This window comes from Chaetodon auriga, chromosome 12, assembly GCF_051107435.1.
Source record: "Chaetodon auriga isolate fChaAug3 chromosome 12, fChaAug3.hap1, whole genome shotgun sequence".
NCBI classification, from domain to species: domain Eukaryota; kingdom Metazoa; phylum Chordata; class Actinopteri; order Chaetodontiformes; family Chaetodontidae; genus Chaetodon; species Chaetodon auriga.
In genome coordinates, this window is record NC_135085.1 from 15,902,381 (window position 1) to 15,915,558 (window position 13,178).

The following is a 13,178-nucleotide window of genomic DNA, read 5'->3' on the forward strand; positions in this document are numbered from 1 at the left end:
TGAACATTTTTTTTAACAGTGGGATTTTTCAAATATTTATTAGGCGCACAGACTTATTTATTTTAAATGTCATTAATGTTTACAGCATTTAAAAAATAATTTAAAGTAGTTTTTTCTTGGATAAAATTGTGCGTAAGGTGTGCGTAAAACTGCGCAAGGCTATAGTGCGTACTAAGACAACGTCAATAATAATAATAATAATAATAGCAATAATGAAATCAATAATAATAATAATAATAATAATAATAATAATAATAATAATAATAATAATAATAAACAACTCACCATCATAGTCGTTGCCACACTAGTATAAAAAGAAAATTTGAGTTTTTAAAATGGTAACAATATCGTCTGTTAATAAATAGGATTTTAAAAGACAATCCCTGTCAATTGTTATAATAATATTAACAACTACAATACACATCTATAAACAGCACAATTGCATTTAGAAGCGAACTGCTTGATTTTCTATCGAAACTCTTTTGCCAAGTGACCTTTTGAGAACACTTCAGAGGCTTTTTCTTTGCCTCAGTTTGCTCTCTAACAGAATGAGAGGGGACGGCAGCGTGTCCCACAGGCTGGGACAGAGTCAGAGCCCTCCGCGCCGAGCAGCATGATCAGAGCCCAGCATGAGAAGTGTCATTCTGAAACAGAAGGTGGGTTATGGGCTTATTTCCCACTTCCTATCGGCAGCTTCAGGCCTCTAGACGACAGCAATAATACCAAGAGTACAATCATCAAAACATGAGAGCAATTCAGGCCATGTGCGCATTTCAGCCTACACAAGATTTATCGCAATGCTGTATGTTCGTGAACAACGACAGGCACGAAAAAAAAAAATCAGAAAGACAAAATATTTGACTTGTTGAGTGTAACCACAGTGAAACGCTGCTTGTGCGTCTCTCCAGACTCTCCGATTGCACCAACCGTAATCAGGCTCATAAAAGTCCTGCGATACTTTCCCAAGTATAGGCCTAATAAACAAACGTCGTGTTAGTCAAAAGATTGATGGCGCCCTCACAGAATAGACCAGGTCAGGAAGGAATAAAATTCAATCAGAGAGCTGGAATCGTTTTTCATGAGACGGAAAAGGCAGAGAGGGAGACGGGGGTCAATGAGGAGGATGTCGGCCGCCCAAGCACCATCAACAATATAACAGGACATAGCACAGAGAGAGAGACAGAGAGACAGAGAAGAGAGAGAGAGGGTACAATGTGGAGTTTGTGACTCGAATTCCTTAAAATTGTGTGTAGCTACTACAAATTAAAAAGAAAAAAAAAGTACAAAAGACTTCCGCGCAGAAACGGTTGACATGGAGGACTATGACCTGTACTTCTGGCACTGAAAATGAACTGATACTGTAATTAGCAACGAGCTTATAGTTTCCGTGAGGCCCCGGGGTCCTGAAACCTGTCCCGAGGGGCCCAACAGCAAAACAGCTACAAATTTAATTTCTCATTCATTTCCCTTCTCAGAAGAAAGTTTATCCTAGAAAGAATCATTTTTGCTTAAACAGACACGTCCCCACCCACAGTGCAGACTGCGGTGGTAGAACAATAAAAACAACAATAATCAGATGCTGCTCAGGGCTAAATCGCATTCAAAAGGGGCCCGGGTCTGGCTCTTTGGGCTCCTTTGACACGGAGACATTTGGGGACCCCTGTTTCAGCCTGTACGAGGCTCCGCTCCGCTTTTTCCTGCAACGTTCCGCTACATTCCAGAAAATGCACAACTTCCCTCGCTGCTTTGGGTCGAATAACAAAGACAAAAGCGTCTATGTTGGCCAAGCCTTTAATATTTAACATATCAAAACTGCTCCGTTGCGTTGACTTTGTTACCTCGTGGGTTTTAAAAGCAAATGAGAAATTATGTTGAGCTAACTTTGTCTTCTTTTTATTGTTGCTTAGTCGCACCGATTATTATTTTCTAAAATATGATCGTAGTGCGCTAGTTTACAGGCGTGTTTGGGAAATATCAGAATATTATATATTCTGAATTCGATACACTTGAGTGCCAGCACAGTAGGTGAGATGTGTGTTACCCTGTGTTTGCTTGGAGGTCAAAGTTCAAGACATGCGCCCCATAACTACATTATTATTTTAAGATAGATAAAATAGCCACTAATATATAAGAACCCCATTATGCTGAAATTTACAGTAAATGTGTACTGAGAGCAAACAGATGTCTGTTACGACTAATATGTTGGAGGTGACAATCACGTCAGCATATGAAGCACAACCACAAATCAGACTGGCGTGAATAAGGCCAAATGGAGGTTGACCGGAGTTACACTGACATTATTGATAAATTTGTCACTTCAAGCGCTGAAAAGAAGTTTATGGATATTTATCTCAACAGAGACGAGCAGACGGGCTGAAACTCATTTTCCTTAAATATGACACTATTTATTTTCACTCTTCTGCTGCCGCAGGGATAATTTAAGAGCATCGAATGTAAAGGCTATAATGTTTGCAATTTTTGGTGCTCTAACAACCGATTATTATTCCATCTTACTGGCTACACAGAGCGCCAGCTATGCGTAAAAGCGCATGACTGAGGCAAAGTCTTTCCCAGAAGACATCTCCTACGTGGCTACCTGCAAACTACTAATTGCGCCGAGGTGAGCCCCTGCACACTGTGTGCACCTGTATGCCTGAGTGACCAGCTCTGCTCACTATGGAAAAGGCTGTGTTGTAGCTCTCGGCGAGTGTACAGGACCAGAGCTCCAAGCGCCATCTGGTTCTAATTAGGAGTCCATAGACGCAAATTTCTGTCTGCGGCCAAACGAGTGAAAGGTTGGAGGTCCAACACTTGTCTCCCATAAGGAAAAAAATAACCGCCGCGTGCAGCCTCTTATCCTGCGTGTCTCATTTTCAAGACAAATGGTCATTTTCGATGAAATGATTCACTCGGCTTTGTCAAAACAGGCAGAGCGATGAGGTGTAAACAAGGCTTCTGGATTAAATAATGATCTTGAGATGGCGCCGCATCTTCCAGTCTCAAGCGGTGAACTGGTGCGGACCTCTGCGCGCCGGGCGGAGGGATAATGGGGCACTGTGAATTCAGAGCGACGGGAAACGGCCGACCTGCGAATAACCCGACAGCCTTGGCGAGATACCTCAAAAAGGAACAGAGTTGCCTTCAAGTTACACAAAACCTGCTTCTCTGCTGCTCGGGCCCGCGGTTTCTAATTATAGCACCTTTTTACGCAGCGAGCACCTGAATGTCCGCGTTATACAGCGTGACATACAGTAATTTATTGTCAAGCGCAGTTTGATTTCATGAATATGGTTTTGAAGCTCTCATAGCCGACAACTTTATAACCTTCTTTTTAATCCGAACGGCAGGAATAAAGCCTCATTCTGTTGCAGGTGTGGGTGATAAAATTACATTCTTACGTTTACATTAATTTATTAATTACTTTATTATACGTCGGATTTCTCAGATATATATAAATATAAACATGTATAAATACAGTTTATTGTTAATTCACCAAATAAACAAACCGGTTCATCAAACGAATGAGCGTCTTTCCAACTTTTCAGTGGATTTGATGCCTTGAGCATGCTTTTTTTTTTTTTTTAACGTTCGCAAAACACATGGAGTCTTGAGCTCAAAGTAAAATAAACATTATAATTAAGCGGATTAGAACTGAATAGAACAGTCCAACAGAACAATACAAGAAGTTAGTGCAGTGATTTTTTTTTGCTTTGCCTCATTAAATGAATAATAATATATAACACATAATAAAAACAGACGGTGTAACACAATACGCACATATACACAAACGCATGCATGCACATAAAATGCATATTACATATGAACTCATAGCCTCATGAGGGTTTATATAGAGAGAGGAAAAGTTGGCTCCTAGCAGGGAGCAAACTTGAACTCTGTAACTTGTGACATGAGAGGGCCACTTCAGAGCTGTCCAGCTACTGCTATTTGAGCCACAGTAGCAGTTGTCTGTGTCTTTCGCGGGTCTCATCTCATTTTATGGTGCAAGGCGGCCACTGGGCTATGAAAACATCAACAGCAGAGACAGACTGCTGTAAGACTGAGACAAGAAGAAACAATCACTGTTAGAAATCAAAGAAATATGCATAAACATCTGCTTTAATATCCTAAAAATACAAATATTTTAAGGGGTGATTTTACAGGATATATTTAGCTTTTTATTCTGTTTGTAGAATTAAATGTTATTGTCTTTTTTTTTTTTTTTTTTCCTAACTTAAATTAAGCCATCATTGTCATCACTTTGACTATTAGGACTTTAAAGTTAGTTATTTTACTCAACATTCGGAAGATGGGAAAAATTAGAAAAGTAAATGCTGAAGACATAAACACAACAGACACACATGCACATTAATTTTCAGTGAATGAAATATGCCTCCTGGCTGAGGGGAATCTCTGCACACACATGGCAACGTCACGTTAGTTTTCTACCAGATTCTCCCCTGATCCTCACATCTTTTAAGCCCAGGGAGGCGGGTGTAAACTGCACCAAAAGAGGAGGAGACAGTGCTGGAAGTGACCCATCTCAATTCCGAGTCCTTGTAGTCGCCTCCAAGGAGGAGAAAAGAGAGTGTCACAGCAACCAGAGGGAGAGACAGTGATGAATTGGGCTGCAGAGTAAATGTCATCTTTCCTTAAAATAGACGAAGGAAAAAAAAAAAAAAGAAAAGTGGCCTCACACAGGAGGTGGATCACTGAGGAAAACAAACTTGAAATTTGATTTTGCTAGGGGATGGTGTGTGTGTGTGTGTGTGTGTGTGTGTGTGTGTGTGTGTGTGTGTGTGTGTGTGTGTGTGTGTAGAGGTAAAGCCATCTAAAGTCTTTAAGAATCCCAATGGCAATTAATTCCTGGCAAAGTCAGTGTGCTCTTCCATGCCGGATTGAAATCATGTGTGAAAGAGGGGATTTGACGAGTGTGATATTAAAAAAAAAAAAAAAAAAAAAAAAAAGCAGAGCTGTCTTCTCCAGACTTCCTCTTGAATTATTTCCCGCTAAGTGCCTCCTCACATCTTCCCTCTCCTGCCTTCGCTTTTCTTGTGAAGTTCCAAAAGAGGACAGTGCTGACAACAGCTCTGTGCTCCCTGGGACATCAACACTGGACTAATCCAATACATGCTGGCTGATTTATTAGAAACAGAAACATCTGCTGAATTTTTTACAGCCATCAGTGATGAACATTTTGTATGAGGCGTTAGCTCTGTCAATCATGCAAAGAGGTCAGCGGGTCACGAAATTATCTGATTAAAAAGTGCTGAAAATTCAGAGCTGCTGCAGCAAATCTGTCAACAATAACAAATCCAATCAGGGGAAATGCCGCGTCATTCTTCCCTTCCCCAAATCTCCACTCTTTCCGTACCTTTCTGACAATGTTGACAGATTTGGTAAGTGATGTTTGGATAAAAGAGGTTCTCAGGTGCAGATACAAAAGTGAATCAGCTACATCTTATTGATTAACTGTTAACTTTGCCTTCAGATACATGTGCCTCGTTTATATGATGATGCTTGTCCTCATGATTAAACTTTATTTCAAGCTTGAAACAATCAAACGATCGAGCCTGAAACACATCTTGATATTGCTCAGCAGCTATTCATCAGTTTCCTTGTAGATTGATAACTGTGACTGATTCACTTTGCCACGGTTGCCGTTTTATTCGCAACACCGTGCTTCTGAAAGACGGAGAGTGCAAGTAACTTTGTGTGTGTGTGTGTGTGTGTGTGTGTGTGTGTGTGTGTGTGTGAGAGAGAGAGAGAGAGAGAGAGAGAGAGGGAGAGAGAGAGAGAGTATCCATAAGCATAGCTGTGTTTCACCTGGACTGTGTTCTTGTCCCTGCAATCAGGATTGCAGGAAGCAGAGATTCACCTGCAACTCCTCCCCACCAACACCACTACCACACACACACGCGCGCGCGCGCGCGCACACACACACACACACACACACACACACACACACACACACACACGAATAACATGGAGAATTGCACACAGAAGGGGGTGTGAGGTGAAACACAGGCAAGGAAAAACAAACTGGCTCAAAGAAAAACACTGACCTGACCAAAAAGGCACATTTTTACAGTTTCTGAGGAGATGCAAAGTTCAGTTAATTAAAAATATAACTTGTGTGCAGATGGGATCACATAGTCAATCACATGGATCTGATTTGTAGCATTACCCTTAAATGGACATACAGTATTAGGTTAAGTAATATTAAGATATGCAGCATGGAACAAAAATATGGTAAGGGATTAATTGCAATATATGTAATATAATATAACCACATACAAACAAATATCCTACATATGAGAAGTGCAACATAAGTCTTTGCAGTGATGCAAAATGGATCTCATATATCAGCTGTCTGAGCTTGTGTCAATGGACAATCTACCCTTTGACCTCTGAGAGGGAAACCATTCCTCCCATTGTTTACTCTTCAACCAGTTAACTAATTTTCTCTAAGTCGTTCTCTCCCCGTTTTCATGCTTGGTTGCGTTGTGAAGAGCATTCAGAGGAGGAGAAAGTCAAGGAAGAGAGAGCACTAAAAAGGGAAAAGAAAGGCGGATTTAAAAACAACATGAATTTGATCTGTAGACACCAAGAGGGAGAATTAGTAAAGGAAAATATCACACAAGGGTAGGGGGTGAGGGGATGATGTGATGGTCGGGAGGACACATCCTCAACTCCAGAGTCATACCAGTGCATGAGTTGAAATATCTAAATATGTAAATGTCACTGTAGTGCTATAAAGCTTTGAATTCTGGCGTTCTTCGACTGAAAATAGTCATTTTAAATGCTCAAGGATTGATGTCTGTTTTGGATTTATGAAGGCTAATAATCTTCCATGACCTTTGACAAACCCTAAAAAATGCATTATAATCCTATGTGGCTCACACTGCGAGTCTAGAATATAAATAAGTGCATATTTTACATATTTCACATGTTTCACTGTGTTGAACAAACCCAAAGAAAAGTCAGTGTCTGCACTCACGGGAAACTCATATACTTCCAGTGGCTCTGCATGCATTTCTCTGAGGTGTGCAGGTGTGAGGTCTTCTCCGTCTGGTGAGAGGCAGCCAGATGGTGTTTGTGTGTGATGGCGAGCAGCAGCGATACAGCGGTGGTTCCTTTCACAGATCAGCACTCATATCTCTGTTCCATCTCCAGGCTCTCCGCTCATATAAACATCCCCAGTCCATGGCCCTCTGATGTTTTTGCCATTGTGTTTACAGTGAGAAGTCAGGCAAATACGTGAACTTTAAGACAAAGAGAACGAGGATGAACAATGGGCTCAGTGGCAGAGAGCTTGAATTAGCTGCAGTGAAAAAAATTGAAATATTCTAAAATGAAAAAAAAAAAAAATCTTGATAAATTATTAACAACCAAGAAAAAACACTGACAGTCGATCTGCTTCTGCTGCACATTATGTTCCCTTTGTATTGCCTGCAGTCCCAAGCAGATCTTCTAATGGGATTTACCAAACAGCATTTAATCCTGCTGAGGTTTTTATGCACACTCTGCACCCCCGGTCTGCACACCATACTCCACACGCAGTAGGAAACAAGTTCAGCTACACTGATTCAGCATGGGCGGACCCCGACCCAGAAAAAAATAGAAGTCACGTTTCAGTGCTCAGGGCCTGTGGCAACCGAAATGAAGAGTTCAGGAAAAGTGGAATGCAACACACACATGCACGCACACGTAAATGCTTACTCACAATTCTTACTCATTCTGCCAGAAGGTGAAATTGTCTTTGCAATGGAGCAAATGAGATGTGGCTTTCACTTTGGAAAATGGAGCTTTTGTCTGAAATTAATCTCACAAAAAAAAAAGAAACAATCATTTCCAACCCAAACCCCATGCGATGCCATGACTCCAACATCAAAGCGTGCTCAAAGCGATTGTCTCCCCCCTCGCTCCTTTTAAACTGCCTCTTTTTCAAGTGGAGAAAGAAGAAAAATCCCCTGAACATCAAAGAGGGAGACAGAGAAAGTAATTTAGCCTTATCTTAATTGAGCTGCAATTTTAATAATGATCTTACACATTGGGACCGAGGAGGAGAGAAGGAGCTGCATGCTGCAGGACGAGAGGCGGGCTCCCCTGCTATGGGCTCCACTGCTCTGCTATGGTTGTCTAATCTCAGCTCCAGACATGTCATTGGCTGGTGATTTATGATGACCTAATGTTTTGTTTACTTCATGCTCATAACAGGCAGGCAGATTGCATAGGGCATGCAGTATGGGGAAACATGAAAGCGCTGGGACTGCTTTGCAGGGCTGCAGTCCCCAGCAGCTCGCAGAAATAAACAGCTCTGTGCTTCAGCCACCTGGCACAGCACCTCCTTCAAACTGAGGGCCAGAGCTGCCGGCCACTGCGAAGTTTACAAAAGTCCCAGGCCGTGTGTTTCACTGGCTGTCATGAGGCAGCCATCAATCTGCGATGCGGAGGTTAGGCACTCAATTTAACCTCTGGAAAAACACATTGACCCCTGCATTCATGCACTTTCTCAATAATTGACTCGCCTTTGCCAGACAAGAGGACACAAATATGTGCGCTGACAACTGTTTGACAGTGAGGTCAAGAGTCCAGTAAGTCAGTCCTCTTTTAAACGTCTTGGATTCAGCTCCTGTTGGTGGTTTTCTGGTATTTAGCGTAGCAGCTGAGAGGGACTCAAACAGTCCTGGGTGCTGCGTACAGAATATCCTGCGCTGCTATGGAAAATAAACACAATAGTCGCTTTGTGTGAGAGATTTAAATGATATGATGTCATATTGGTTGTATGCTTAAACTGTGTGTATCTGATCTGGACTGTGATATGGTGACTCAAATACCTTTTCTCTGAAAGTAAAGAGAAATACTTGTGGCGTGGGGCATGTTAGCGAACATTAAGGGCAGGGGGACACAAGGAATCTGGGGCCACTTCTGGCCCTTATCTCCACCAGCTGTGGGGGTATACCCAGGTTTCACCTTTCCGATGCAGGCAGTAAAAGTGATGGCTTCACATATTTTCTTTAGTTTCATTACAGTTGATGGCTCACCATAAAATCTTTGTATACAAGCTTCAAGTACTAATAGAAGCCAAGGAAAAAAATGCTTGTTTTTGATGCATGTCTCAGATGAGATATTTACTTTTTTTTTTTCCAGGCAATAAGGTAACAAATTAGAGTTCTTTAATCTCAAATGGGCACAATTTCTGGGAAAAAAGGGTTTATGACTTTGAATCCACAGTCCAGTGATAGTCAGTCAATTTTTGCCCACATGCACTGAGTCATTCTTTCTTCTGCTGACTAATAATACTGCCATGCTGGGAGCTGACCTACAATGGACCTGAGGTCAAAATCTTCATGACTAACACTCCTTCTGTGTGTGCAGCAGGACTTATTAACTTGGATAGATGTTTAAAGAGATTGGAGCTGTAGACATTAGCAGAGTGGGTTTGGGTTCAATTTGGGGTTTCACCAGACATACGTACAAAATGCAGGTCACTGCAGATTAAAAGAAGGTAGAATAATTATGATTAAATTGTTTTTGATTAAACGGGCAGGTGAAAGATTGAGGAGCAATAGTGTCACGTTCCAGTAACCAAAAAGAAAATATTATTATTAAAAAAAGTAAAAAAAAAAAAAAATTAGCTTTAAATATTCACACATTTTTCAGCATGGCAAAATTTATTATAATACACTTTGGGAAAAAAAAGAGTGAAGAATCGGGAGAGACAGCAATATGTCAAATAGATTAATAAATGGCCTCTTGGCAGATCTCCCCATCTTGTAAACTCCAACTATTTAATTCTATGTGTTTCTATTGTTTATAACACTGCCCAGAGGCCATGCCTACAACTCCCAGAGATGGAGATGTCAATTGTGTAAATATTTTTCTCCTTCCCTGTCTGGCCATTCAAAATCCAATTTGAAAATCCCATCAGATAGGCATTTCCTCCTTCTGCACCAGCAACCAGAGCAGGCGACTGCTACATTCTTATCTTATCAGGAGCAACAATCTTGCATCTCGTCGTGCCCAAACAGGGAGAAAGAGAATCATAAGTGGTAATTTAGCTCCCACCTCTGCCACAAATAATGCACATACTGAAACAAACACGCAGCTTTTTCTGTCATCGACTCAGATTGGATATTGGCTTTCTGTCAAGCAAAAGAGCGTAAAGGAAAAACCCTCTTCTTGCTCTTAATACTCCCCCGGCTTTCCCTTCTTTTTCCTCTCTCCTGGCACGGTGACATGCATGATAAGAGCAGCGAAGCAAACTGTGAGCTCTGTCTGGGTCTGAACAGGAAGCACAAGGGAATCAGTGGTATTGTCAATCAGCGACGGCTCTGCTGCCGTCAGAGGCTAGAACAATAGCCACAGAGTCCCCTGGCATCGGGAAAACGTAGTCAGCCTGCAATCTTACTAGCACTGACAGAGGAGATAAAGTTAAGAGGAAAGTGAGAGAAAGTAATCCAAAAATGACATTTACTTGCATGCATGTGGACACACAGGCACATTCAGATCCACCTTTTATTTTCCTATCTCTATCAAGATTACTTAAGATCTGAGTCGTGAAAGTGGGTTGGAAAGTTCACTGCATGAGTCAAGTTACAATCAACCCTCTCATACCTGGGTGCCTGCCACTCAAAATGTTGATGAACATTAAGAGCACATACACTAAAAAAATATATCATCAGAAATATCATTAATGCCACAGTAATGGTAATGCACCTATTTCCAATATTTACAACTCAGGACATATCACAAGGGAGATATTGACAGTTGCAAGGCCTCCCCTACTTTCGCTAGTGGCTAATAGCTGTTTGCTGCTCTGGCACACCACAAGCAGTTTACTACCAGAACAATGGCAGCTTTATCACATTTTTATAAGCAGCTTATTTTTTTGAAAAGATGGCTCTTCATTTCAGACAGAAGTAGCTGGCGACTGTCAGCTGAAATGACAATTGTAACTGGCAGATTTTTTTCTGTGTAGCTAGCTAGCTAATTAAGCTAACATTAGTTCCATGGGTTGGTTGAAACTGTTGACTTTTTAATGTTAACAGCAGACTTGCTTTAAATGAGAAGAGAACAGAAAAGGGTAGCAAACATTAACCTAAACTCTGCTAGGTTTCCGGACTAGCTTCGTCACAGTGGGGAAACACCAGGCTAGCTGAGTGTGCTAATTGTAATTTTAAAAGTAAGCTAACCTGCAACACTTCAAACCAGTGTAGTTAATTACGTAGCTACCTACTGCTAGTACGCAAGTCAGACATGCTAATATTTGCATCTCGTGTTAGAGCAGATAAACACGCTGTTTAATCGATTCCTTACATTTTTCCTCTTGTGATTTTGGTTTTGGAAAGGTGCTGAAAAATACACCATCCTCCAAACTCTTTAGAGACCCAGTATTAGAGTTCCATCCACATTGTTTCAACAAGTGGAGGAATCTAAGGTTTGACCGTCTTGCTGTGTCTCGTTACGGTTGCTAAGATGTAATCAGTCCATGGACAGTCACTGTTCTTGGGAAAGGTCAGCTCCCACATTGAGACCTCACAAAGATGGAACATTTTTGTGTCTTTTTGGTCAGAAAGCAGTAACATTCCTACCAGGGCTTTCTTTACATAGCAGGAAATCTAACCCCAATCACACAACTGCAAAGTAAAAGCGAGATACACTATGAAAACAAACAAGGCATAGAGACTTGCTAATTTAATGCCATGGTAGCCTATACATTATTGCAGAGGAAACGTTTTTTACTGCCAACATAAATACATTCCACCCTCATGTTGCACATACTGGGGATGAAATATGATCAATAATGCAGTAACTAGTGTAAATAATAGCCCTGAGAGCAGCTGTAATGATGATAGATCTAATTGCTTCTGTACAGAAATGTGTTCAGGCTTCTGAAACTTAAAAACGGGGAAGCGTGTGGGTAAAATTCCCGAAAAGACATTTTACTTTAATGGAAAGTATGGAACACACATCTACTATAACTCACACACACACACACACACACACACACACACACATACACACACACACACACACAGGACAGGACACAGCGAGTACATCCTTCAGCTGACACTTACTGGAGGGGAAGTCGGGCCTTGAAGCTGTTGTATGACATCAGCACAGCAAAAGCGACACCATTTATCACCGACCACCGAACATGGAGACATTCATAACATCCTGACAGGAAAATCTTGTGGAAAATAATCACTTGGGCTTTGATAAAAACTTGGCTCTTTCTTTTGCTCTTCATTTAGACAGTGTCCCATTCTTCTTTGCTGTTCTTTATCTGTGACTTTTTTTCATTTATCATGCATTGAAGCTGCCATCACATTAAGCTCTGTGTTAATGATTTTGAATTAAAATTACTTTCTGCACCTTAAATATTTATCGTGAGTGATCTTTTGGTGATGCTTTAAAGTTACAGAAGAAAGCCATTTGTCACGTTGAGTTGGTCAACACAGAAGGTCATGGTGCGCTTTGGCTGATGGTGATTTATCATCTCTCATGGAAAGACAGTTATCAGCGTGATATTCATATTATGGCAAACTCACAAAAGAAGAAAGAGGAGATGACCAAATCTTTCCAGAACACACTCATTTGGGTCCAAAGGTTAGTCAGCCCTTTCCCGTTTAAGCAAAGCACGGAGTCTCTAGCAGCTCTTTGTAAACGACCTGCTCTCACTTTTGGTCTCCCTTTTGTGCTGCAGTGAGAGCGGTGCTTTTGTCATATGTCAGAGGAGCATGGACAGCAGCCAAGCCTGTCCGTGGGTCTTCCTATTTTGACACCCTAAAGCACCTGCCCTCACTGAAGCATGGCAGGGAACGTCACAGAGAGAACAATAGAGAAAGGGCCTCTTTCCAGCCACTCCTCGCCGGCTGATCCAGCACTGACTGCCTGTCACTCAAACCCATTAAAGGTCAGTGTAGCTTGCTACCCTCCAGCCCTCAGGAGGACATGCCTTCATGGACCCTGCCAGTTTTTACACTCACTTTTTCCTCGCCACCATCTCTCCTTTTCCCCTCAAAGGTCATAAGAGGGGGATATCCCAGAAGGAAATGCCTGAGCTCTGAAGGAGGTGCCTGCGCTCTCTATCTCCCCCCCCCCCCCCCCCCCCCCATTACTTTTAGCATAGTCCTGGGTGTTATCGCTCCCATGTAATGGAGTGCTGGGTGCTG